General features: G+C 42.4%; 1 protein-coding gene across 4 annotated transcripts in view; it reads left to right on the top strand.

Moving 5' to 3' along the window:
• The window catches only part of lin9 (lin-9 DREAM MuvB core complex component), a 96,554-nt gene that overhangs the window by 2,401 nt on the left and 66,561 nt on the right, over positions 1-27,592 (top strand). The window contains exon 1 of one of the 4 annotated variants that reach the window (XM_041188895.1): positions 1,376-1,465. The exons of the other annotated variants lie outside the window; for them this stretch is intronic. The gene's annotated coding sequence lies outside the window, so the exon portion shown is untranslated. Of the gene's footprint in view, positions 1-1,375; positions 1,466-27,592 lie in introns of those variants that run through there. 4 annotated transcript variants of the gene reach the window in all.

Here is a 27,592-nt window from a genome sequence, read left to right as displayed (position 1 = left end):
CATCTAGAAGGACAAGGGCAGCGGATAGATGGGAACACCACCACCTGGAAGTTCCCCTCCAAGCCATCCTGACTTGGAATGATATCACCATCCTTCACTGTTGCTGGGTCAAAATTCCCCCCCTAACAGCACTGTGAGTGTATCTAAACTACCTGGACTGCAGCAATTCAAGAAGGCAACTCACCACCACCTTCTCAAAGGTCATTTGGGCTCAGTAATACATTTTGGCCTAGCTGGTGACACCTACGAATTTAAAAAAAAGACATTCCTTAAAAGCTACTTCTTGGATCAAGCTTTTGGTCACCTGCCCTAATGTTGTCTTGCATGGTGTCAAATTTTGTTGGCTTCACTCCTGTGAAGCACCTTGGAATGTTTTACTGCACTTGCAGCACTCTGTAAATAAATGCTTCTGCTGCAGGTTTTTAATCTGTGGTCTGAGGCTATCTTGGTTATGGAGGTGGGGAGAATAAAGCACCTGAGAGGCCACCAAATTTTTATGTTTGTTGTTTATTCTCTCTTTCATGTAAAATGCATTTGGAGCATTTTCTGTATTCAAAGTGTAATATAAATACAAGTTGGTGCATTTTCCTATTTACTAATGCTTTATTTCCATGACTGTGAAATAAGGTTTTAGTTAAGGATGCTGATTTATATCTCTCGAGTTCGTGTCAGTGCTTGTCTTTGTGGGAGGGGTGGACAAGTGGTCCATCGAGACAGTCTGAAGAAACGCTGTTTTAGGTGAGAGGGAACGTTTTTGTGTACACTTTGGGTAATTTTCACAACTGTGCTGAATGAATGTTTACAATTGTCACTACTAGTGACAGGTTTGTGTGCTGCACAAGCACTTGGAGCTCTTAACAGGCTGCTGCTTCAGATGAATCAAAGTTGTGGTGTATTTGTAAATTGCCTTCACAGACCTAAAGCATAATCACAGATTTCAAGGAACTGGATGTCTAGTCCTTCATTTTTAAGTCCAACCTTTGATAGAACTGTGATGCCGCTGAGGAGAGTTCCTTTGCCTGCTGTAAAAGGAATTGATATATAGTTGAAAAGGAGAAATTTGCAGGGCTCTGGGGAAAGAGCAAGGGGGGGGTGCAGTGGGAGTACTTGGAAACTCCTTTAAAGAGTTGGCACAAACACGATGGGCTGAATGTTCTCCAGTGTAGCAGGGTTGCTGAGTGTGGTTACTGGTGGATGATGGCTGAGCTCCTGAGAGGTACAGCATTGTGTAGAGGTAACAGTATAAAGTTTTGTGTGGAACTGATTTTTCATTGTTGAGCTTGTTTAACACGTCAACAGTGATACGTAAATTGTGCAAGTAAATCTTTGTCTGTATGATGCTTTGAATTCATTTTAAATTATTGTTCTAACCTAGTGACAGATCTGCAACCACCAGTACTTACCATCTACAGCTTATGATGCATGATGCGCTCTCTCCAGACAACATAGAATTTTTTGAATTCACGTAAATATGTATTGTACCAATCTCACGCACCCACCATTACATTTTAGTGAAATCCCGTGACAGCCCTAGTTTTTGGTTTGCCAATCACTTAATTAAACCAGTATGGCAAATTATTACTTCTACAGTGTGGCCTTCCCTATATAGAACTGAAACTGGGCTGCAGTTATTACACCGAAATGAACTTAATTGAAAACAAAGGACTGAGAGTAAATTGAAAGCTATTTTATCTTGGGTCCATTCACCTCTTCACAAGATCACACAAGTTAAATCTGGATCAGGCCAATCTTTCAGTTCATCCATCCAAGAAAACTCCAGTTCATCTCCCCTCCCCCAGCACAAGTGTTTTTATATGTGCTTTGTGTTTGACATCTCCTACACTTCCATGTCTTACCTCAGAAGCATTGCTGTTCTGAGGCATTGCACATTTCTTACTAAAACCAATGGAATGGTACAACAGGCTCAAAGAGCTGAATGGATGTCTCCTGTTTGTAAAAGCCAACTTTGTTCTGAGAATTTGAGATTCTGCAGTTTGTTTCAGGGCCCCAGTGTATGGGTGCTGCTGTCTTGTGAAACAAATGTCAGAAGCACAGAGCATAAAAGCACCTTTTTAAATAGTTCCCTATTTTTAAACCTTCACTCCTGTTCTCAAAGTCTGACTCCATGGTGCATGCACCAACACCACAAAATGTTCAACGATTCAAGGAGGAAGCCCACCACTACAGGACAACTCAGGGTGGGCAGTAAATGGGGCCTTGCTGTTGTTCCACGCTTGTGGGTTTTTGGCCAGCTAGCTTTGTAATGTTTCTGTCTTGATGGCTCGTTCTGCAATGTAAAAGTCATCAAACATGAGTGTGCTGTAAACTCAGGTGATTACATATTAGCAGAGAAATGCACCCCCCCTCTCTGCCCACCTACTTGGTCAATTCAAGTTCAGTGTACTCTGATGATCAATATCCACATTGTTGAGAGTGCAAGGTGAGTCAAATGCTGGATTCTGCTGACATTTAAAAATCACTCCAGACTTACTCATGTGGTGTATCCCCCCCTCCCACAAGTTTTGGTTATGATGATTCCATTTAATTATTTCCTGATATTGTATTGCTCAGTATAGGAGTTCCTGAGTCAGTATTATTGATGTTTTAGAAGCACAGTAGTACAGTTGCTGTCAGTTTGAGATAACGTAATTAATACAGCCTGTAAGTATTGGAACAAGGGGGAGCAGGTTAACAGTACGTTGTCATGAGAGGTGCTTGTCTGGAATGCTTTTTCTGTCTGCTGTTGACAGACCTGTGTGTACAGCCTTAATCTGTTTGTGACTCTACTCTCTACTTTTGTAGTTTATAAATACATAGACACACATACACGTGCAAAACAAAGTGACTTCTGGTTTTGGAGATTTTGATGCTGGCCATTGAATTAATGTGCTTATTTGGCTTGAAACTAGCCCTCACTGAGTCTGGGATTTGATTTGACTTTCTACATGGTCTCACCAGTTCTCCAAATGGGAGGTTGTGGGAAAGGTGCTTGTTTTCTTCCTTCTCGTCTGGTACGATGTTCTTATTGCTCTGTAGCTTGGGATATAAATAGAACCTGTCTCCCGTGACGGGGAGTACCAGGTGTGTGTGTGTGTTTTCCCCTTATCCCCTGTCAGATTAATGACTAGTCATAGTTGTTGTCTCCATTTGGAAAGGTGATTCTAAAACACAAATTCTGTCCAGTGAAGATTTTTTAAATCCTCCCTTCCATCCCTCCCCTAGAGTAATTTTTAGGGGTTATAATTCCCTTCCATTAGATCCTTTGGTTTATTGAGGAACCTTGGGAAATGGTGAAATGCCATAGTGCAGAGAACCCACAATTATACAATAGACAAAATAGTCTCATAGAGTAAATAAGGAGATGGTAAATACTGAAGCAGGCCTTGTCTGCATGCACCAAGACTTGGAACATTCTGGCTTGGGCTGATAAGTGGCAAGTAACATTCACACCACGCAGTGCCAGGCAATGACCATCTCCAACAACACACCATCTCCCCATGACATTCAGTGGCATTACCATGGCTGAATCCCCCACTATCAACATCCTGGGGGTTACCATTGACCAGAAACTGAACTGAACTAGCCATATAAATACTATGGTTATAGGAGCAGAACAGAGGCTGGGAATTCTGCAGAAAGTAACTCACCACCTGACTCCCCTAAACCTGTCCACCATCTGCAGGGCACAAGTCAGGAGTGTGATTGGAATACTCCCCACTTTCCTGGATGAGTGCAACTCCAACAACACTCAAGAAACTTGACACCATCCAGGACAAAGCAGCCCACTTGATTGGCACCCAGTCCACAAACATTCACTCCCTCCACCACCGACACACAGTGGCAGCGGTGTGTGCCATCTACAAGATGCTTTGCAGCAACTGATATATATATCAATGACCTAGACTGTGCCTGATTTCAAAATTTGCGGATGGTACGAAGATTGGAAGCATTGTCAACTGTGAGGATAGTCTTGAACTTCAAAAGGGCATAGCCTTTTTGGTGGATTGGGCAGACAAATTGTAGATGAAGTTCAATGCAGAGAAGTGTGAGGTAATTCATTCTGGCTGAGAGGAGACTTGATAGAGATATTCAAGATCCTGAGGGGTATGGACATGGTAAATAGTGAGAAACTGTTCTACTCGCATACATCAAGAACTAGAGGGCACAGATTCAAAATAATGGGCAAAAGGAGTAGAAGTGATGTGAGGAAAAAAAAATTTCACCCAGAGGTTGGTTGGAGTCTGAAATGGTGTTAGAGGCAGGTTCGATCGAGATATTCAAAAGGGAATTGGATTGCTATCTGAAAAGAAAGAATGTGCAAGGTTATGGGGATAAGGCAGGAGAATGGGATTAGGTAGAATGCTCTTTCAGAGAGCCAGTGCAGACTCAATGACCCAAATGGCCTCCTTCTGCACTGTAACGATTCTGTGAACTCGTCGAGCCTCCATCAATAGCACCTTCCAAACCCCTGACCTCTACCACCTAGAAGGACAAGAGTAGCAGATGCATGGGAACATCATCTCCAAGTTTCACTCCAAGCCACACACCATTCCTGACTTAGAACAACATTGCCGTTCCTTCGCTCTCCCTGGAACCCCCATCCTAACAGCACTGTGGGTGTACCTACACAACAATAACAAAAAATTTTATATTTAGTGACTTTAATGCGATGAACCATCCCAGGGTGCTTCACATGAACGTAATGAAACAATGTGTGACACTGAGCCATAAATTATGTCAGATGACCAAAAGCTTCCGCAAAGTGGTAGGTTTTAAGAAGTGTCTTGAAGGTGGAAAGTGAGAGGGGTAGGGAGTGAATTCCAGAGCTTGGAACTGAAACAACTGGCAGCGCTGCCACCAATGGTAGAGTAAATTTGATTGGGAATGTACAAGATGCCAGTTATGTTGGTGAGTAATGGAGCTGGAGGAGATTGCAGAGATAAGGAGGGGCAAGTCTATGGAGGGATTTGAAAACGAGAATTTTAAAATCAAGATATTGGTTCAGGTCAGGGTCAATGTAGACCTGTGAGCACGGGTGTCGGGGAACGGCACTTACTATCAGTTCAGACAGCAGAGTTTTGGATAACCTCAAGTTTACAGAGGATAAAATGTGGGAGACCAGCCAGGAGTGCGTTGGAATAGTCAAACCTAGAGGTGATGAAGACATGGATGAGGGTTTTGGCTGCAGATGAGCTGAGACCGGGCAATGTCAACTAATATTACAGAGGTGGAAATAAACGGTCTTGGGTCGGAAACTCATCTTGGGATCAAGTGTGACACCAAGTTGCGAACAGACTGGCTTAATATTAGACCTTTGCAAGGGAGAGGGTTGGACTGCAGTTTGGGGCGGGGACTGAAAACAGTAACTTCTCTCTGCCCAACCATCTTCATCCCACCCTCTCTGTGTCATCAGATCAGAAGTGGGGATGTTCTGCTGAAAGAATTTGAACAGTTAGGAGCTAAATTAAAAAGCAGAACCTCCAAGGCAATAATCTCGGGATTGCCACAGGTAAATTGGCATAGGGTAAATAAGTCAAAGAGTTAAATGCGTGGCTCAGAGATTGGTGTGGGGAGGAATGGGTTTCAGTTCATGGGGTACTGGCACCAGTACTGGGGTAGAAGAAAGCTGTTCTGGTGGGATGGGCTTCACTTGCATCATGCTGGAACCAGCGTCCTGGTGAACCGAATAACAAGGCTGTAGAGAGGGCTTTAAACTAAATACAGCTGGGGGGGTGGTGGGGGGGGTGGTTCTGAAAAAGGGATATGTAAGCTTACAAAGCAAAAGGATATGGCAGCCTTGTACGGCAGCTATTTAGGTAATGATACCCAGAGTGTAACAGGAAGGGATAGTGTACAAACATTAAAAAAAGCAGCAAATAGGGTCAAAGGGGGAAAAAATAGTAAAAAGGCAAAATTAATGGCCCTTTACTTAAATGCATATGGTATTCGGAACAAAATAAATGGAATAACGGCACAAATAGAGGTTAGTGGGTATGATCTTATAGCCATTACGGAGACATAATTACAAGAAGATCAAAGCGAGGAAGTGAGTATTCAGAGGTATGTGATTTTTTTGAAAGGACAGGCGGGAAAGAAAGGGTGGTGGGGTAGCTTTGTTAGTATGAGATGGAATAAGTACGATAACAAGAAATGATCTTGGATCCGAAGATGTAGAATCCACAAGGTGCAGGTAAGAAATAACAAGGGGAAGAAGACTGGTGGGAGTCGTCTATAGGCACCCTGACAGTAGCTATACTGTAGGACAGAGAATAAATCGGGAGATAATGAGGATATGTAAAAAAGGCAGTACATTAATCATGGGTAACTTTAATCTTCATGTAGATTGGGAAAATCAAATTGGCAGAGGTAGACACGAGCAGGAATTCATAGTGTATTTAGGGCAGTTTCCTAGAACAATATGTTGTGAATCCAACCAGGGATCAGGCTATTTTGGATCTAGTAATGTGTAATGAGGCGGGTTTAATAAATTACCTCAGAGAAAAGGATCCTCTAGGAATCAGTGACCATAATATGGTAGAATTTAGCATTCAGTTTGAGAGTGAGAAACTTGGGTCGGAAACAACTGTGCTAAACTTAAATAAGGGTAATTAATTACAATAGAATGAGGACAGAGTTGGCTGCAGTGGACTGGGAAAGCAGTTTAGCAGAAAAGATGGTTGATGAACAATGGCAGATGTTTTAGAAAGTAGTTCATGACTCCCAACAAAGATATATCCCAGTGAGGAAGAAGGATTCTAGGAAGAGGATAAACCAACCATGGTTAACCAAGGAAGTTAAGGACAGTATCACAATTGAATGAAAAAAAGTACAATATGACAAAGATGAGTGGTAAGCCAGAGGATTGGGAAAGTTTTAAAAACAAACAAAAGATCACCAAAAAAATAATAAAGAGGGAGAAAATAAACTTTTGAGGTTAAACTAACAAGTAATATAAAAACGGGCAGTAAGAGCTTCTTTAAGTATATAAAAAGGAAGAGAGAGGCCAAAGTGAACATAGACTCTTTAGAGAATGAGGCTGGAGAAATAATAATGGGGAACCAGGAAATGGCAGAGAAGTTGAATAAATACTTTGCTTCAGTCTTCACAGTAGAAAATACGAATAGCATTCCAAAAATACTAAATAATCAAGAGGCAAAAGGCGGGGGTGGGGGGAGGCAATAAATACAACAAACTATCACTAAAGGAAAAAATACTAGGGAAACTAATGGGGCTAAAGGCCAATAAGCCCCCTGGACCTGATGGGTTGTATCCTAGGATATTAAAGGAAGTGGGTACAAAGATAGTGGATGCACTGGTAGTAATCTTCCAAGAATCCTTGCATTCTGGGAAAGTCCCAGAGGATTGGAAAATGGCCAATGTTAACACCCTTATTCAAAAAGGGAGGGATACAAAAACAGGTAACTATAGGCCAGTTAGCTTAACATCTGTCATTGGGAAAATGTTGCCGCCTATTATAAAGGATGTAATAGCAGAGCATTTAGAAATACATAATCTAATCAAGCAGAGGCAGCATGGCTTCATGAAGGGGAAATCATGCCTAACAAACTTATTAGAATTCTTTGAGGAGTTAACAAGCAGGATAGATAAATGAGAACCAGTAAATGTAATATATTTGGATTTCCAAAAGGCGTTTGACAAGGTACCGCACATAAGGCTACTTAATAAGATAAGAGCCCATGTTGTTGGGGGTAGCATGTTAGCATGGATAGAGGATTGACTAACTAACAGAAGACAGAGTTGGGATAAGGGAGGCATTTTCAGATTGGCAACCTGTAACTAGTGGAGTGCCACATTGCTGGGGCCTCAATTATTGACTACATATTAATGACTTGGATGAGGGAAGTGAGTGTACTATTGCCAAGTTTGCAGATGACACAAAAATAGGTGGGAAGGCAAGTGGTGAGAATGACACAAGGAGTCTACAGAGTGATGTAGACAGGTTAAGTGAGTGGGCAAAAACTTGGCAGATGGAATATAATGTGGGAAAATGCAAGGTTATGCACTTTGGCAGGAAAGCTAGAGGAGGAGCTGAATGATATTTAAAAGGAGAAAGATTGCAGAAGACTGCATGCAGCACAGAGGGATTTGGAACTCCTTGTGCATGAATCCCAAAAAGCTAACATATAAGTTCAACAGTTAATAGGGAGGAATGTTGGCTTTTATTTCAAAGGGAATGGAACATAAGAATAGGGAAGTCTTGCTAAAACTGTACAAGGCACTAGTTAGACCACATCTGGAATACTGTGAACAATTTTGGTCCCCTTATCTAAAGAAAAATATACTGGCATTGGAGGCAGCCCAGAGAAGGTTCACTAGATTGATCCCGGGTATGGGGGGGTTTTCTTATGAGGAGAGGTTGAGTAGGTTGGGCCTGTACTCATTGGAGATTAGAAGATTGAGAGGCAGGCGACCTTATTGAAACATGTAAGATTCTTAGAGGGTTTGACAGGGTAGATGCTGAGAGGTTGTTTCCCCTTGTGGGAGAGCCTAAGGGCATAATCTCAGCAAGGGGGTGCCCATTTAAGACAGAGTTGAGGAGGAATTTCTTCTCTGAGGGTAGTGAATCTGTGGAATTCTTTACCACAGAGGGCTGTGGAAGCTGGGTTGTTAAGTATATTCATGGCTGAGATAAACAGATTTTTAATCAGTAAGGGAATCAAAGACTATAGAGAAAAGGCAGGAAAGTGGGGTTGAGGATTATCAGATCAGCCATGATCTCATTGAATGGCAGAGCAGACTCGATGGGCCGAATGGCCTACTTCTGCTCTTACGTCTTATGGTCTTATGTTCACTGAAGTTTGTACAATGTTCAGCACCAATCATGACTCCTCAGATACTGAAGCAGGCCATGACCATGTGTTGCTGCATACGGACAAAATATTCAGACTTAGGCTGAATAACACAAGTGCCAAGCAATGACCATCTCCCAACAAGAGAGAATCTAACCATCTCCCTTTGACATTCAATGGCATTGCCATTGCTGAGTTCCCCACTATCAACATCCTGAGGGTTACTAATGACCAGAAACTGAACTGGACCAGCCATGTAAATACTCTGGCTACAAGAGCAGGTCAGAGGCTGTATATTCTGCAGAGAATAACTCACCTCCTGACTCCCCAAAACCTGTCCACCATCTACAAGTCAGGAGTGTGATGGAATACTCTCCACTTGCTTGGATGAGTGCAGCTCCAACAATACTCAAGAAGGTTGACTAGGGGCAGGTGGTGGTGTAGTGGCATTGTCACTGGGATAGTAATGCAGAGACCCAAGGTAACGCTCTGGCGACCTGGGATCGAACCCCACCACAGCAGATGGTGAAATTTAAATTCAATAAAAATTTGGAACTAAAAGCCTAATGATTGCCATTAAAATCAGCTGGTTCACTAATGCCCTTTTGGGAAGGATATCTACAATCCTGGCCTACGTGTGACTCCAGACAAATAGCAAGATGGTTGACTTTTAAATGCTCTCTGAAATGGCCTAGCAAGCCACCCAGTTATATCAAACCACTAAAAAGCCGAAAAGGAATAGAAACAAATGGACCACTGGCATCAACCTAGGCACTGGAAATGATGACGGAAAACTCACTGTCAACCCTGCATAGCCCCCCTTAAAATCTGGGGGCTGAAATTGGGAGAGCTATCTCACAGACTAGTCAAGCAACAGACTGACATAGTCACAGAATAAAACCCTACAGACAATATCCCAGACACAACCATCACCAACCACCCTTGGGTATGCCCAGTCCCACTTGCAGGACAGACCCACCAGAGGTGGTGGCACTGTGGTATACAGTCAGGAGAGAGTTGCCCTGGAAATCCTCAACATTGACTCCATGTACAGGGAAACCTCCTGCTGATTACCATGTACCCTCCCCTCCTGTCGATGAATCAGTACGCCTCCATGAACACCACTTGGAGGTGGCAAGAATACAGAATGTATGTCAGTTTTTAGCCAGAAGTGCTGATTGGATGATCCATCTTCTCCAGTCTTCAGCCAATTCAATTATATCAAGAACAGCTTTCATTCATGGGATGTGGGCATTACCCATCTATTAGTTGCTCCCAGAGGGCACTTAAGAGTCGACCACATTGCTGTGGGTCTGGAGTCACATGTAAGTTCGACAGATTTCCTTCTGTAAAGGACATTAGTGAACCAGATGGGTTTTTACAATGGTTTCATGGTTATTGTTAGACTTTTAATTCCAGATTTTTATTGAATTCAAACTCCTCCATCTGCCATGGTGGGATTCAAACCCGGGCCCACAGAGCATTACCCTGGGTCTTTGGAATACTAGTCCAGCAACAGTACCACTGTGCCATCACCTCCCCCTGCAAAGGCTATATGCCCTGACAACATTCCGGCAATAGTAGAAGACTTGTGCTCCAGAACTAGCCACACCCCTAGCCAAGCTGTTCCAGTACAGCTACAACACTGGCATCTACCCAGCTATGTGGAAAATTGCCCAGGTATGTCCTGTACATAAAAAGCAGGACAATTCGAACCCAGCCGGTCATTGCCCCATCAGTCTACTCTCAATCATCAGCAAAGTGATGGAAGGGGTCGTCGACATTGCTATCAAGTGGCACTTGGCAATCAGCTCACTGATGCTCACTTTGTGTTCTGCCAGGATCACTTAGCTCCTGACCTCATTACAGTCTTAGTCCAACATGGAGCTGAGCTCAATAATTGCCCTCAACATCAAGGTAGCTTTTGACCGAGTGTGGCGTCAAGAAGCCCTATCAGAATTGAAATCCAGACGGATGGCATCCATGTATTTTAAAATAATGTAGGGAAGAGATAGCAGAGACGTTACTACTTATACTTAATAATTCATTAGAAAAGGGTATAGTGCTAGAGAACTGGCAGATACTTAATGTAATTCCTATATCCACTAATAGGAACAGAACATGTCCATGGAATTATGGACCAGACCAACTTAATATCAGTGGTGGGAAAAATAATGGAATCCTTACTAAAGGAGGGAACAGAAGAACATCTAGAAATGAGAAATATAATAATAAAAAGTCAGCATGGTTTCAAAAAGGGAGAATCTTGCTTGACCAATTTTATTGAGTTTTTTGAGGAGATAACAGAGAGAGTAGACATTGGTGATCCAGTAGATATTTATCTGGGTATCCAAAAGGCCTTTGATAAGGTGCCCCATAATAGACCAATGAATAAGGTCAGAGAATGTGGAGTCAGGGACAAGCGTCAGAACGGATTGCGAGCTGGCTTCAAGACAGAAAGCAGAGAGTGGGAGTAAAGAGCTGTTATTCAGAGTGGCAGAATCTGAATTCTGAATTGATGTTTCACAAGGACCAATGCTGGGATCACTGCTGTTCACAATTTACATTAACGATTTGGACTTTGGAATCAAAAATACAATTTCTAAATTTGCGGGTGACACTAAATTGTGGAGGATAATCAATACTGAGGATGAATGCATTAAATTACAGGAAGACATTAATAATTGGCAAATGAAGTTCAACACCGATACATGTGATGTAATATATTTTGGTTGAAAGAATGAGAAGGTCACTTATTCTTTGGAAGGTTAAGGTCCAGGTGTGGTAGAAGAACAAAGGGATCTTGGAGTACAAATACACCAACCATGAAACTTTGTGCCACTGGTTAGAGGCCATAAATTAAAAACAAACTGAGTTTTAAGCTTAATTTCTAGAAGGTTAGAACCGTTATTCAAGAAGGGAGGAAGGGATAAACCAGGGAACTACAGGCCAGTCAGTCTAACCTCAGTGGTGGGGAAGTTATTAGAAGCAATTCTGAGGGACAGAATTAATCTCCACTTGGAGAGGCAGGGATTAATCAAGGACAGTAAGCCTGGTTTTGTTAAGGAGAGGTCATTTCTGACCAATTTGATTGAATTATTCGAAGAAGTGACCAGGTGTGTGGATGAAGGCAATGCATTTGACATAGCCTGCTTGGACTTCAGCAAGGCTTTTGATAAGGTCCCACATGGAAGACTGAAAATGAATGTAAGAGTCCATGGGATCCAAGGCAATTTGGCAAATTGGATCCAGATTTTGCTGAGTGGCAGGAAACAAAGGGTGACAGTCGAGAGGTGTTTTTGTGACTGGATGCCTGTGCCCAGTGGGATTCCACAGGGATTGGTGTTGGGTCCCTTGCTGTTTGTGGTATATATAAACGATTTAGACTTGAATGTATGAGGGTTGATCAGTAAGTACGCGGACGACACGAAAATTGGCGGGGTGGTAAATAGAGAGGAGGATAGCCTTATATTACAGGAGGATATAGACAGGCTGGTCAAATGGGCTGATCAGTGACAAATGGAATTTAATCCAGATAAGTGTGAGTTGATGCACTTGGACAGGACAAACAAGGCACAGGAATAAAGGATGAATGGTAGGACCCTGGGAAGTACCGGTGATCGGAGGCGCCTTGGTGAGCACGTCCACCGGTCCCTTAAGGTAGCGGGAAAGGTAGATAAAATGGTTAAGAAGGTATATGGGATGTTTGCCTTTATTAGCCGAGGCATAGAATGTAAGAGCATGGAGGATATGCTGGAACTGTATAAAACGCTGGTTAGGCCACAGCTAGAGTACTGGCGTGCAGTTCTGGAATCCGCTTTATAGGAAAGATGTGATTGCACTAGAGAGAGTGCACAGGAGATTTACCAGGATGTTGCCTGGGCTGGAGAGTTTTAGTTATGAGGAGAGATTGGATAGACTAGGGTTATTTTCCCTGGAGCAGAGGAGGTTGAGGGGGGACATGATTGAGGTGTATAAAATTACGAGGGGCGTAGATAGGGTAGACAGGAAGGAACTTTTCCCCTTGGTGGAGGGATCAATAATCAAGGGGCATAGATTTAAGGTAAGGGGCAGGAGGTTTAGAGGGGATGTGAGGAAGAATTTTTCCACCCAGAGGGTGGTAGGAATCTGGAACTCACTGCCTGAAGGGGTGGTAGAGGCAGAAACCCTCATAACATTTAAGAAGTATTTGAATGTGCACTTGTGATACCATGGTCTACAAGGCGATGGGCCGATTGCTGAAAAATGGGATTAGAATAGTTAGGTACTTGTTTGACCGGTGCAGCCTCAATGGGCCAAAGGGCCTTTTTCTCTGCTGTATACATCTATTACTCTATGACTCTATGAAAAGTAGGGAAGTTACGCTAAACCTGTATCAAACTTTGTTAGACCACACTTGACGTAATTCTTGACCTTCTGGTCGCCCACGGTATTAAAAAGGTATAAAGACACTGAAGAGGATGCAGAGAAGATTTACAAGGATGATACCAGAAATATGTGAGTATCAGGAAAGGATTGACAGGCTGGGTCTCTTTTCACCCAGCTAAAGAAGGCTGAGGGAGTGAGCTAATAGAGGCCTTTAAAATTATGAAAGGTAAGAGTGGATGCAGAGAGAATGTTTCCTCTTGTGAGGAAGAGCATAACTAGAGGACATCAATATAAGATAGTCACCAAGAAATCCAATAGGGAATTCAAAAGAAACACCTTCACCCAGTGAGTGTTGAGAATGTAAACTCGCTACCACCGGGAGCAGTTGAAGTGAACAATATAGATGCATTTGAGGGGAGTTTAGATAAGGTCTTGATTTTAAACTTATCCTCATTTTCATGCCTCTCTGTGGCTTCTCCGCTCCCTGTCTCTGTAACCTTTTGCAGTCCACCAAGATTTCTGCGCTCCTCCAATTTAGGCCTTTAGAGCATTCCAGGTTCTTCTCTCCACATTGGCTGTCATGCCTTCAGCTCCCTTGGCCCTAAATTCTGGGATTTCTTGAAAGCTCTCCACCCCTTTCTCTATTCTCCTTTTTGACCAAGCTTTTGCTCACCTTTCCTAATATTTCTTCGTGTGACTTGGCGTCAATTTTATCTGATAACTTTTTTGTGAAGCACCGTGGGATGCTTTACTACATTAAAGGCATTGTATAAATGCAAAGTTGTAGTTTTTGTTGCCTGTGTAGGTTGAGGCAGGAATGTTGGGCTCCTTGAATAGCGCTGTGGGATCTTTGACTGTACCTCTGGTACCAAGACAGTGTCAGACTTATAACTATAGCAAAAACTTAACATCAAATGTAGACCTTTGTACCTGTGAAAGTTCAGCTCTCCCTCACTGGCTATCAGCCTAGATTTTGTGACTTGGATCCATAGCCATGTGATTCATGTAAAACTGCTGCCAAACAAGCCAAGGAGATAGAGATTAATCCTGGAAGATATTTCTGTTTGGGTTGCTGAGGTGTTTGCATAGCTTAATGATGTAATAAGTCACTGAAAAGGAAAGTGAGTTAGTGCAATAAGTTGCCTCCTGCACTACATAATAGATTCTAGAATGCTTTTCAGTTTAAACTCAACATCCATTAGGCTTGAAAAGAATGACTGCTAGTCACCAGGTTGATAGTCTAGAAGGAGGAAGTCAAGGGAGGGATCTTGTGAGGTATGCAAGATATTAAATGTTATAGATAGGGTAATCTCAGTTGAACCAGCAAAGAGAAAATAATGGAAAAATAGCTTTTGAAGCAGATATTAGGAAGAGCTTGTACCATTTAAATATTTGGAATAATCTACCAGGTGAGATAGTTGAGATAAAAATGGCACCACTGAAATGGCAGGCACAGTAGGTGAGTATGGAGTATTTAGAGGGCCGACCTGCTGTGGACCAAGTGGTCTGTTGTGACTTTTTATTGAGTTCCAATGTGAAAGGACTTTGTGTTGGTAGTGTCTTTCTGGCACAGCGTTCTGGATTCCCCTAAATGTTAAACAGGGATTGATAGTAGGATTTGATTGAGGAAGCCTTGGGGTTATCCCATGGGAGTGTTATTGTCTGCTTGTGTGCGTGTGCGCTAAGTGGAGGATGGTGCTCAGGGGATGTACTTACTTAGGAAAATTAATTTAAAAGGGATAGAGTACAGCTGAGTTGCCCATAACTGTGACAAACAAGTACTGCACCATTTTCCACCTCACTTGCTGTTATGTTGGGGAGACTGTGGTGCAGTGGTAATGTCACTGGACTCATAATCCAGAAGTCCAGGTTAAATGTTCTGGGGACTGGGTTCAAATCCCACCATGGCGGCTGGTGGAATTTGAATTCAGTTAATAAATCTGGAATATAAAAGCTCAGTGATGGTGACCATGAAACTATCATCGATTTGACGTATTAAAAAAAAAGAAACACCCATCTGGTTCACAGATGTCTTTTAGGGAAGAAAACCTGCCATCCTTACCTGGTCTGGCCTCCAATGTGACTCAAGGCCCAGAGCAATGTGGTTGACCTGCCCTCTGAAATGGCCTAGCAAAGCTACTCTCTCAATCAGGGTTGGGCAACAACTGCTGGCCTTATCAGTGACACTCACATCCCTTGAAAGAATGGATTTAAAAAAATGTTATTGCTGCTTAAAGGTTTCACCTGTACGTGAGGGTGTTACATACTAGTGATTATTTATCTCACCATGATTTTTTGGAAACTTTATTTTATTTTTAAATCCAATTTTTGCATCTGCAGCGGCTGACTATCCAGTGAATGGGTAAAACACACACAGCAGACAGGAAGGTCCCTGGTTTCATTTTGCTCCAGCCTGTGTTGAGTCAGTTCATTTTACTCGAGGTGGAAATCAAAGTGCTGTCGTTTTCTGTGTGGCCCTGAGCTGGGGAGGGCGAGATTGGCCAAAACGAATGACCTTTCCTTTGTCATGTCAGCCACAGCACTTTAGTTAATGAAGTACATGAACCCTCTTGCAATGAATGTATGTAGCTGTCAGATGAGCATAGCATCTGGCAGGGCTCCAATCTCCCCTCCTGCCAACTAACCTCGCATGCAGATAATGGCGTCTTGAAAAAGCAATGAATTCCTGTAGCCCAACAAAGGGAGTGATGGTGGGAAGTAGGAAAGGAACCAATCCTCCATTGGATGATTTAATTCCTGGTCTGGAATGGTTGCAAGTCAGGATGGTGTGCGGCTTGGAGGGGTACTTGAGGTTGGAGGTGTCCCCTTGCACCTATTGGCCTTGTCCTTCTTGATGGTAGAGGTTGCAGTTTGGAAGGTGCTGTTGAAGAGGTTTGGTGAGTTGTTGCACCTTGTAGACGGTACACACTGCTGCCACTGTGCATCGGTGGTGGAGGGATTGAATGTTTAAGGTGGTGGACACAGTGCCAGTCAAGTGGGCTGCTTTGTTCTGAATGTTATCAAGCTGCTTGTGTGCTGTTAGAATACTCTACACTTGTCTGACCTATCACACTCCTGGCTCATACCTTGTAGATGGTTGTGGGGAGCCAGGAGGTGAATTACTCTCCACAGAATTCCCAGTCTCTGACGTGCTCTTGTGGCTACAGTATTTATATGGCTAGTCCAGCTCAGTTACTGGTCAATGGTAATCCCCAGGATGATGTTAGTGGATGATTCGGTGATGCTAATGCTATTGATTTGTCAAGGGAAGATGGTTAGATTCTCTCTTTTTGGAGATGGTCATTGCCTGGCACTTGTGTGACACAAATGTTACTTGCCACTTATCAGCCTAAGCCTGACTGTTGTCCAGGTCTTGCTGCTTTTGGACATAGACTGCTTCAGTATCTGAGGAGTCACAAATAGTGCCGAAAATGGAGCAATCATCAGTGAACATCCCCACTTCTGACCTTATTATGGAAGAAAGGTCATTGATGAAGCAGCTGAAGATGGTTGGGCCTAGGGCACTACCCTGAGGAACTCCTGCAGTGATGTCCTGGAGCTGAGATGACTGACATCCAACAACCACAGCCATCTTCCTTTGTGCTAGGTATGACTCCGACCAGTGAACTGTGGAGTAGCACAAGTACAGGACCCATGGGAGAATCTGGAACTAAGGAACAGTTTAAAAATAAGGAGTCTCCCATTTAAGACAGAGATGAGGAGGAATTTCTTCTCAGAAAGTTGTTAGTCTTTGGCATTCTCCTCCACAGAGAGCAGTGGAGGTGTTGATAAACTGTCTGTACTTAAAGTTGGTAAGGCACCAAGACCAGATGAGATGTATCTAAGGATACTGAACGGATTGAAAGTGGAAATTGTGGAGGCACTGGCCATAATTTGTTACGGGAAAATCATGTTTAATGAGCTTGCTGGAGATTATTGATGAGGTAACAGGGATGGTTGATGAGGGTAATGCTATTGATGGTATACATGGACTTCCAGAAGGCATTTGATCAAGTGCCACACAACAGACTTGTAAGCAAAGTTAGAGCTCATGGAATAAAAAGGGTAGTAGCAACGTTGGTACAAAATTGGCTGAGTGACAGGAAACAAAGACTGATGGTGAATGGTTGTTTGTCCGACTGGAGGAAGGTTTACAGTGAAGTTCCCCAGGGGTCAGTGTTAGGACCCCTGCTCCTCCTGAAATATATATATATTAATGACCTAGACCTTGGTGTAGAGGGCACAGCTTCAAAATTTGCAGATGATACAAAAATTGGAAGAATTATGAACCATGAGGATAGTGTAAAACTTCAAAAGGACATAGGTTTGTGAAATGGGTGGTCAAGTGCAGATGAAATTTAATGCAGAGAAGGATGAAGTGATTCATTTCGTCGAAAGATCGCAGAGTCAGTATAAAAAAAGGGTGTGCATGAGCAGAGGGACATTGGTGTATATATGCATAAATCATTGAAGGAGAAAGTGTTCCTTTTGGTGGAAGGATTTGAGAATCAGAGGACACTGATTTAAAGTAATTGGCAAAAGAAGTAATGGCAACATGAGGAAAATTTTTCCATGCAGTAAGTGGTTAGTATCTGGAATTCACTGCCTGAAAGTGTAGTGGAGGCAGGGTCGATTGAAGCTTTCAAAAGGGAATTGGATCATTATCTGAAAAGGAAAGGTTTACAGGGCTACAGGAAGAAGGCTGGGGAGTGGCTCTAGGTGAATTGATCCTTCAGAGGGCCAGCACAGACATGATGGGCCACATGGCCTGCTTCTGTGCTGTAACCATTCTGATTGTATAATTTTGGGTAAAGAACTTGCACTTCTGTAGTGCCTTTCACAACTTCAGGTCCCTCCCAAGCATTTTATTTCCAATGGAGTAGTTTTGAAGTATAGTCACTGTAATGTCTGTAAATCTACCTCCTGCCACAATCGGGTTTTTAATTTCATTCTCGGATATGGACATTGCTTGCATTTATGGCCCATCTCAAGTTGCTCTTGAGAAGGGGGGCATTTTAAGCTGTCAGAGGTTCATTCTTGTGGTATGAAGGATTTTGAAATGTAGTTAGCTGTTGAGGGAATTTATCAAGTTTCAGAGTAGAAGTGAGAGGTCACACTGAATGGGCAGTGATTGGTACATCCCAAAATCATATGATAAAGTCAAGAATTGCTCACTCGGTGAAAGTGGCAAGATTTTCTATCTGAGGACTACAATGTTTGGTGTTTTAAAAAACCCCTGATCATGTAACTTCAGTTTCTGATAAATAAGTCCCATACTTTCCCTATTAAGTCAAGCAGCCCAATGTAAAATCACTTATTCATGCTGAAATACATTTTTACTGTTTGACCGTACCTGGAATGAACATTAATGTCAACCATGGTTCAGTTAGCTCCGCACTTGCCAGAGATTGTGTTCAAGTCCCACTGCAGAGACTTGAGCAGAAAACTCAGGCTGAGATCTCCGTACAGTTCTGAGGGAGCAATTGGATGAGGGCATAACAACTGATATTGTGCAAGCTGCAATTGTGCTAAATAAGTATCATAATGCATTTAATCTAGAAAGGGAACTAGAAGATGTTGCAGAGGTAAGTCGCACAACTATCCAGAGGTGTCAGCACATTGGCTGTACAACTTAAGGTAAATAATTCTTCAGTCGGATAAAATGCATCCAGAGATCCTTAAGGAACTAAAGAAGGAATTTGCTGTAATTCTGTCACAATTCTCCCAGGAATTATTGGAGTATTGTATGGGCACAGACAAAAGGCAGATGTTGCTTTTATTTTTTTAAGATAACAAAAGTGACACATGGAACAAGAGATCAATGAGTTTGACGAACAATGTTGGTGAAGTCATTAAAGCATTTTGAAGATTATGGCCTGGTCAATGGAGAAAGAAGGACACTTGTTGCTGACCTTGCGCAAAGCCTCATTGTGAGATCTAGCGATGTTGGTGGTAGGGATTTTACCTCCAACCACTGTGCAGTGGATTATAATGCTGTCCAAAGGGGATACCTAGTGTGGAGCTGTAGTGAAGTCATCAGGCTGTCCAAGCAGCCAATCTCATGAATGGAATCTCACAGACAGGCAGCCAGGAAATGAAAAGCACTAAATTCAAATCTCTTGTTTTAAAAAAGCTTTCTATAAAGAACAATAAATATTGGACCATACACATGGGGTGAGTAGACTGAAAATGATTTCTTTTAATCTAGTAATTAATCATATTGGAGGCATTTAGCAACACTCCACAGACATAAAATTATTTTTCAGGGCCAAATTGGTTGATAACTGATTTCACTGATTGCTGGCTCTGGGGAACGGTGGAATTGGGGCCGGGGTTTGCAGCACAACCTAGCCTATGGCAGGCCGCAACTTCAGGATTCCTGTGTTAACCTCTGCTTGTAATAAATCCTGAAGCTGCAGCCAGTTTCAGAGGGGTGCTGACAGTTCACTATTTAAAAACACCTTCAAAATCCAGGCCAAGATCATGGGGCAACTAGGAAGAAATAAAACTATAGTCAATGAATTCATTGGAAGAGGAAGCCTTGTCAGCCCAGCTGATTGTGCGACAGAGGAATTTGGGGATAAAGCAGTAATTTGCTGTACTTAGATTTCATTAAGGCCTTTTCAGTTCCTCAGGAAAGCCTGGTTCTGAAAACAAGGACAGTGGGAATCAGTGGAATTATTTACAGTAGGTGCACCATAGGTTGACCAATAGAACCCAGAAAATTGTGATTCTGGGCTTCTGATCATCCTGAGAGAATATGACAGGAGCTCCAGTTGTTCGATATCTTTATAAAGGATCTGGAAAGATATTGCAGCACTGAAAACTGTGCACCAAAGGGCTTCACGGTTTCTGTTGTAACTCTTTGATCGAGCATTTGGTCACTTGTTCTAATCTCCTTATACAGCTAAATGTCAAATTTTGTTCAGTCATGCCCATGAAGCGATTCCTTTGGAATGTTTTACCATGTTCAAGGCATTAAGTAAATGAAAGTTATTGTATACAGCTGACAAGTGGGAGCAGACATGTGAGCTGCAGGTAGAAGCTGTAGGAACTAAGTTCATTGAACGCATCAAAAGCCTTAGGGGCATTAACTCAAAAGCAATTCACTGTGCCATGAGAATGACTGGTGGAGGGAAAAGGAATATCGCTCCAAGGTAGAGGTGAACAGACAGATCTAATGTAACCACTATGTGCAGAGAGTGGTGAATGTTTGGATTGTAATATCCGGGGAAATGATTGAGTCTGTTAACACTGGGGACTTTTGAATAGGTTGAATAGACATTTAGCAAGCAGATCAATTGAGAGATGTAGGCAGTGAGCTGTGTATTTCACTTAATGACATGCTAGATGGGTCAAAATGTTTGTTCCTGTGCTATGCATTCTTGTGTTGGATAATTTGGAGAAAATGAGAGTTGACTGGATTAGAGACACAGGCAAATATCTCAACTAAGTGTTTATCCAAGTATAGGGTGTGTTTTTGACTGATTTTTGGGCCATGGCAGAAAAAGCATTTCTGGAATGCTGGCCAGCCAGTGAGACCCAGACATAGTCTGACATGGTGGAGAGAATGATGCAGTGCAGATTCACCAGAATGATACCAGGGCTATAAAGCAGAAGTTCCATGGACCATTCCCTTGAATGTAGAATATATAGGGGTGATCTAATTGATGTGTACAGCTGATAGGTTGGATAGAGGGAAACTATTTCTTCTGATGGAGCGATCCAGGATAAGTGGGACATAACCTTAAAATTAGAACTAGGCTATTGACTGGTGTTGTCAGTAAGCACTTCTTTACACAGAGGATAGTGGAAAACGGGAATGCCTTCTTCACCCTATTCCTCTTCAGAAAAACAGCTGAGGCTGGGGGTCAGTGAAAAGTTTCAAAACTGAGCTTGTTAAATTTTCATTAGGTAAAGATTACAGAACCAAGATGGATGGATGGAGTTAAGACTCAGATCAGCCATGATCTAATTGGATGGCAGAACAGACCCGAAGAACTAAGTGTCCTACTCCTCCTCCCGTTTATGGCATGACACAGGGATAGGATAGTGACTTGAGCGGTGGATGGTGGGGAAGAGAATATCAAAGGTGTGTCTTGCCAGCACACATCACCTCGCCTCTTAAACCATGCATGTAGCTGCTGGACATTGCGAGTCTTAAACCCTCCAGATAGCTGACAGGAATATACACTGAAGTTTAGTAAAACCTTTTTTTTTTAATTTTCCTTGCTGTTTTTACAAATTCCCATTTAATTTGATCACTTTTCATCTTTTCTGGTTAACAATCAGCAGTCTTCACCTTGTATACTAAAAATAATTTGCTTTTTAGATAACAAAAATTCTCTCTGTTTTCGGCCACTGCCAACCACCCAATTGAGTTGAGCATTTGATTTAACTGCTAGACTCCTGTGGACTCATTAATAGCTGATCCAGGTTAATTGCTCACTGCAGCGAAGGGTTCAAATAACAGGGGAAAAGAGATGAAATGCGGTTAGAAAGAAGGAAAGCTGAGCAACGCTGTTCACCCAAAAGACAGGAGTTGTGGAATAAGTTAGGGAACCCTGACAATGTCAATAGGTTTCCACAGAGAGGAGATGTATGACATGGTGAGTTGACAGTGTGTGAAGTAACAGACTGTTCTAGTATAGTGGCTATTTCTCCCGTGTCTAGCAGTTCTCCTTTGGACAATGTGAATATAATGTAATGTCAGACTTCATTATTTCCCTGAGGTTTTCAGAGATTTGCATCCAGCCTCTCCTGATCCTTTTCCTGCCACATCTCCCTCTGCTTTCCAGCAAAACAATATGAGGCGTCTGCTCAGGACTCTTCTGAAAGCACAGGTGAGAGTAGGAGCTCCCATCTGTAAGGGAATCTCTCCCGTAGATTCACCATACAGTAGGTTATATCACTCAAGCTGCTTTTTAAGTAACTTCTACACCTAGACCGATGAAAATGTGGAACTCAGTACCACAAAGGATAGTGCAAATGAATAGCCTAGGTGCTTTTACCAGTAAATGGAAGCTAGATAGACACATGAGGGAGAAAGATATGCTTATGGGGTTAAATGAAAAGGAGTGAGAGTAGGCTCATGTAGAGTACAGATATCAACATGGACCAGTTGAGCCAAATAGCCTGTTTCGGTCCTGTAGATTATATATAATTCCATGTAAGCTGTTAGTCAGCGTCCAGGGCACTGCTCTGGTCCAGCCAACAGAAAATACATTTTGCAAGTTTTCATTTTGCATTGTTGGCATGTTTGTGCATGTGCGCATTGGATCATACCAGCGATACATCCGAATACTTACTTGTTTTCCTTATCATCATTGATGTGAACCTGAAGAGATTCAGAACGCCCATGTACCCCTTCTGTAGTTTTAAGTGCTGAACTCTGCCTAGAATCCACAGTAATTAAGAAGGCTAATGGAATGCTATCCTTTATTACAAAAGGGATTGAACGTAAAAGTAAGGATGTTATGCTTCAGTTATACAGGGTATTGGTGAGACTACACCTCGAATACTGTGTGCAGTTTTGGTCTCCTTATTTAAGGAAGGATGTAAATGCATTGGAGGCGGTTCAAAGGAGGTTTACTAGATTGATACCTGAAATGAATGGGTTGCCTTTTGAGGAAAAGTTGGACAGACTGGGTTTGTTTCCACTGGAGCTTAGAAGAGTGAGGGGTGATTTAATTGAAGTATACAAGACCCTGAACAGCCTTGACAAGATGGATGTCGCCTCTTGTGGGTGAGTCCAGAACTAGGGGGCACAGTTTTAAAATTAGTGGTTGTCCTTTTAGGACAGAGATGAGGAGAAATTTTTTCTGAGGGTTGTGCAACTTTGGAATTCTCTGCCTCAGTAGGTGGTAGAGGCAGGGTCATACAGCATTTTTAAGGCAGAGGTAGATCGATTTTTGTTAGGCAAGGAAATCACAGGTTATCGGGGTTAGATTGGATCGTGGAAATCGAAACACAAGAAGATCAGCCATGATCTTATTGAATAGCGAAGCAGGCTCGAGGGGCCGAATGGTCTACTCCTGTTCCTATTTCTTATGTTTCGGATTAGCATTACCCATCTGTGTAACACTGTACTTATCAAGAATAAATTACTGGAAAAAGAGACATGCTATCAAAGCTTTTCATCTTACACTCATCAGGACAACTCCCAAGAAATTACCAACAGTGAAGAGGAACAATTATTTATACTGCATGAGAAGAAAGTGCTAATTGGTTGGCAAGTTGACTTTGATTGGTGGAGCCGTTGCCATGGAGAATGCAGCATGGAACAGTTAACTGCCCAGCTTTGTTCAAGTTCAAACCGGGCAGGTCGACTCTGGTCAAAGCATTGCCCTGGGGGATGAACCAGGGAATGACTTCCCCAAGCTTTAAGGCACTATGAGTGGACATGTTCTGTCCGTCTGCAAGGAACAGGGCGCTGTGTGTGAATATATGTGGCTTCTAGCCTATGTGTAGGTGAACCATGCTGCAAGCCTGACTGATGCTCTTAAATTGATTTTCAGTGAAATTCTTAGCACAAACAGGATTGATTAGCACGTGTTGCTGGTCCGGTCAGTACTATGTTGCGAACAGCCGAGAGACATGCTGTTTGATACAATCCGCCAGTCATTGAAATATATGACATACATACCTGCATCACACCAGCATTGGAATTCATATACCGCATTATTCATTTGTGTGATAGGCAGAACATCTTTTTGGCTTGGCAGCAGCATCCAGTTAGTAGAGAATAGCACTTGTGTGCTAATACATTGTAACAGCGTGCAACGGTTAGCTTCATCTGTTGCTCAAATTTTTGAGACGCCTTACTCTTCCATGGTGCTCTAAGATAGACTGGGCACTTTTCAGGATTGAAAGTGGTGGCCAATTAGAATCGACCTGCCCAGTTTGAATTTGAACAAAGCCGATCAGTTAACTGTTGCATGCTGCATTCTCCATTGCAACTGCTCCACCAATCAAAGTCCACTTGCCAATCAATTAGCATACTTTTCTCATGCAGTATAAATTGTTGTTCCCCCATTACTGTTGGCAATTCCTTGAGAGCTGTCCTGATGAGTAGAAGACGAAAAGCTTTGATGGTGTGTCTCTCATTTTCAGCAATATAATAAATTACATCTACCAGATGTGGACCTGTTTACCTGGTAACATCTGTATCTGATTTTTTTCTACTCCTCTTATAGTTTTAAAACATGCAGTAATTTTGCATCATCTATGAATGTGCATATAATTGCCCCAATACCTTTGCTTTATTTATTTTGTTTTGTTCATGGTGCGTCGGTATCACTGGCAAGGCCAGCATTTTTTGCCTATCCCCAACTGCCCTTGAACTGAGTGGCTTGCTAGGCCATTTCAGAGGGTATTTAAGAGTCAACAACATTGCTGTGGGTCTGGAGTCATGTGTAGGCCAGACCAGGTAAGGATGGCAGATTTTCTTCCCTAAAGGGCTTTAGTGAATCAGATGGGTTTTTATGACAATCAATAGTTTCATGGTTGCCATTACTGAGACTAGCTTTCAATTCCAGATTTTATTAATTGAATTTAAATTCTACCAGCTACCATGGTGGGATTTGAACCTGCCCCCACAGCATTAGTTTGGGCCTCTGGAATACTAGTCCAGTGACATTATCAGTAAACCACCATCTTCCCCCATTTTCATATAAATTGTGAAAGATTGTGAAGTGTAACAGTCCGAACATTGATCCCAACGGACTCATCGCCCATCCCCACACAGTATCACTGCCATTAATAACGATTTTCTGTGCCAGTTTCTTACCCAACCCCCACAGGGCCCTATCCTTTTACCTAGACTATCAAAAGCTTTTTGGAAATCCAGATCTATAATGTCATCCAGGCTGCCTATATCCAGCAATCTTCCAAAAATAAATGTCAACTAGGTAAGATGTGATTTCCCCCCTGCCCCACCCCCCCAAACCAGATGCTATGTTGGGACCTTCTAGTAACCCCTCCTTGGTCAAAGTGGTCATGCAGAGAATCTGGACTGATCCCTTCCAATAAATTGCCAATAACTGAAGTCAAGTTAAAGGGTGTATAATTTCTTTGTCTTGTGCTGTTGCACCACTTGATACCACAAAAGTCAGTCTCCTCCATGGGAACAATCCATGATCCTAATGAGCTGTTTAATATGGACAAGAATCTTGCTGAGTACAGCTTGGGTGAATGTCACCAGGACCAGCAGCTGAGTCTGGTTTGACAACTCTAATACTATTCAGAATCATATCTGCATCTACTTTGACACTTGGACTGTACACTTCTTTATTAGTGCAGTCTACTGGAGTGAAAACTGATGTGAAGTCGTCGTTTAAAAGTTGTGGTTCTGGGAGTCCACTTTGATCTGCCTTTTGCGGTGCACATTTATATCAACCATGGCTCAGTTGGTAGACTCTTGCCTCTGAATCACAAGATTCCGGGTAGAAACCCCACTCCAGGGCTTCAGCACAAAAATTAAGGCTGCGCTCCAGTGCAGTACTGAGGGAGTGCTGCGTTATCAGAAGTGCTATCTTTTGGCTAAGAAGTTAAATACAGGCCCCATCTGCCTGGTTGGTTGGATGTAAAGGAAGGAACTCTTGGCACTATTTCAAAGAAAAGTAGGGGAATTATCCCTTTGTTCTGGCCAATATTTACCCCTCAATCAACATCACAAAAACATTATCTGAGCATTTTCACATTGTTGTTTGTGGGGGCTGGCTGTGCAAAAAATGGCTTTTGCACTTCCTGCGTTACAACAATGATTACATTTCAAAAAGTACTTCATTGCCTGTAAATCACTTTGTCAATGTTTGATGGTTGTGAAAAGTGATATAAAAATGCACCTCTTTTTTTGTAGTGGTCCTCTTAACACATATTGTTGCCACAGTTATCCACCATCATTGTCTTTCCTATTGACCATTTGGCGCCTTTGACGGTCCCTTGAGCTGAGCTTCATTCCAGTCTTCTTTCAGTCTGTAAAAGTGTTTTTGTTTAGATCTAATTTGCCCTTGCACGTGACCACTTAGCCAGTTTGCCTTTGTTCCATCATGTGCCTTTCAATTCGCTTGAGACTTGCAGGGCTTCTTTTTGCATTACCATGGTTTTCAAGCTATTTCAGTTCCCTTTGGCAAAGCAGTTTCCAATTGACCTGTTTCCACTCCCATCTTTGTAAATCTAGTTCTCTTGAAAATCTAGAAGGAACATTTTTGGCAACTCGATAGGCTTGACTGATCAAACTGAATCTTAATATAAAACAGAAAATGCTGGAAAACACTCAACATGTCAGACATTTGTCTGTAGAGAGTGAAAAAAAGGATCGGCATGGATGAAAGGTTATTGACCTGAAACATCAACTTTTGTTTCCCACTCCAAGAATGTTAGAAAATAGAGGGACAAAAGGGAGGGACGAACTTAAAACAATCACTGTCACTAGAGGAAAAAGTACAAAGAAACTAATAGGACTAAAGGTTGAGAAGTCCCCTGGACCTGATGGCCATAATCCTAAGGTCTTAAAAGAAATGGCTGCAGAGAAAGTGGATACATAGGTTGTAATCTATCAAAATTCCCTAGATTCTGGAAAGGTGTCAGCAGAGTGGGAAAATACAAATGTACCGCCTGCTCCTATTCGAGAAAGGAGGGAGATGGAAAGCAGGGAACTGTAGACCAATTAGTCTGACATCTGTCATTGGGAAAATGCTAAAGTTCATTATTAAGGAAGTATTTATAGGACATTTAGAAAATCATAATACAATCAAGCAGAATCAATATGGTAGTGTGAACGGTAATAGTGTTTAACAGATTTATTGAAGTTCTTTGAAGATGCAACAGGCAGGGAGGATGAAGGGGAACCAGCAGATGTAGTGTATTTTAATTTCCAAGAGGCATTCAGTAAGGTGGTACATAAGCTCTTACCTTGTGTAGTAATATATTGTGGTGTTGAGGGCGATATATTAGCATTGAAAGAGGACTGACGAACTAGTAAGAAACAGGCAGGATAAATGGGTAATTTTCAGGTTAGCAAACTATAATAGTGGGGTGCCACAAGAATCAGTGCTGGGACTTCAGCTATTTGCAATCTATATTAATGACTTGGACAAAACAGAAAGAAATAGATTTTTAAAATTTATTCATTCATGGGATGTGAGCTTCGCTGGCTGGGCCAGCATTCATTGCCCATCCTTAGTTGCCCTTGAGAAGGTGGTGTGAGCTGCCACCTTGAACAGCTGCAGTCCACGTGGTGTAGATACACCCACAGTGCTGTTAGGAAGGGAGTTCCAGAATTTTGACCCAGCGACAGTGAAGGAACGGCGATATATTTCCAAGTCAGGATGGTGAAAGGCTTGCAGGGGAACTTCTAGGTGGTGGTGTTCCCATGTGTCTGCTGCCCATGCCCCTCTAGGTGGTAGTGGTCT

The sequence above is a fragment of the Carcharodon carcharias genome, chromosome 5 (assembly GCF_017639515.1).
Source record: "Carcharodon carcharias isolate sCarCar2 chromosome 5, sCarCar2.pri, whole genome shotgun sequence".
NCBI classification, from domain to species: domain Eukaryota; kingdom Metazoa; phylum Chordata; class Chondrichthyes; order Lamniformes; family Lamnidae; genus Carcharodon; species Carcharodon carcharias.
Note: the sequence above shows the minus strand (reverse complement) of the source record. Positions and strands in the feature narration are given on the sequence as shown.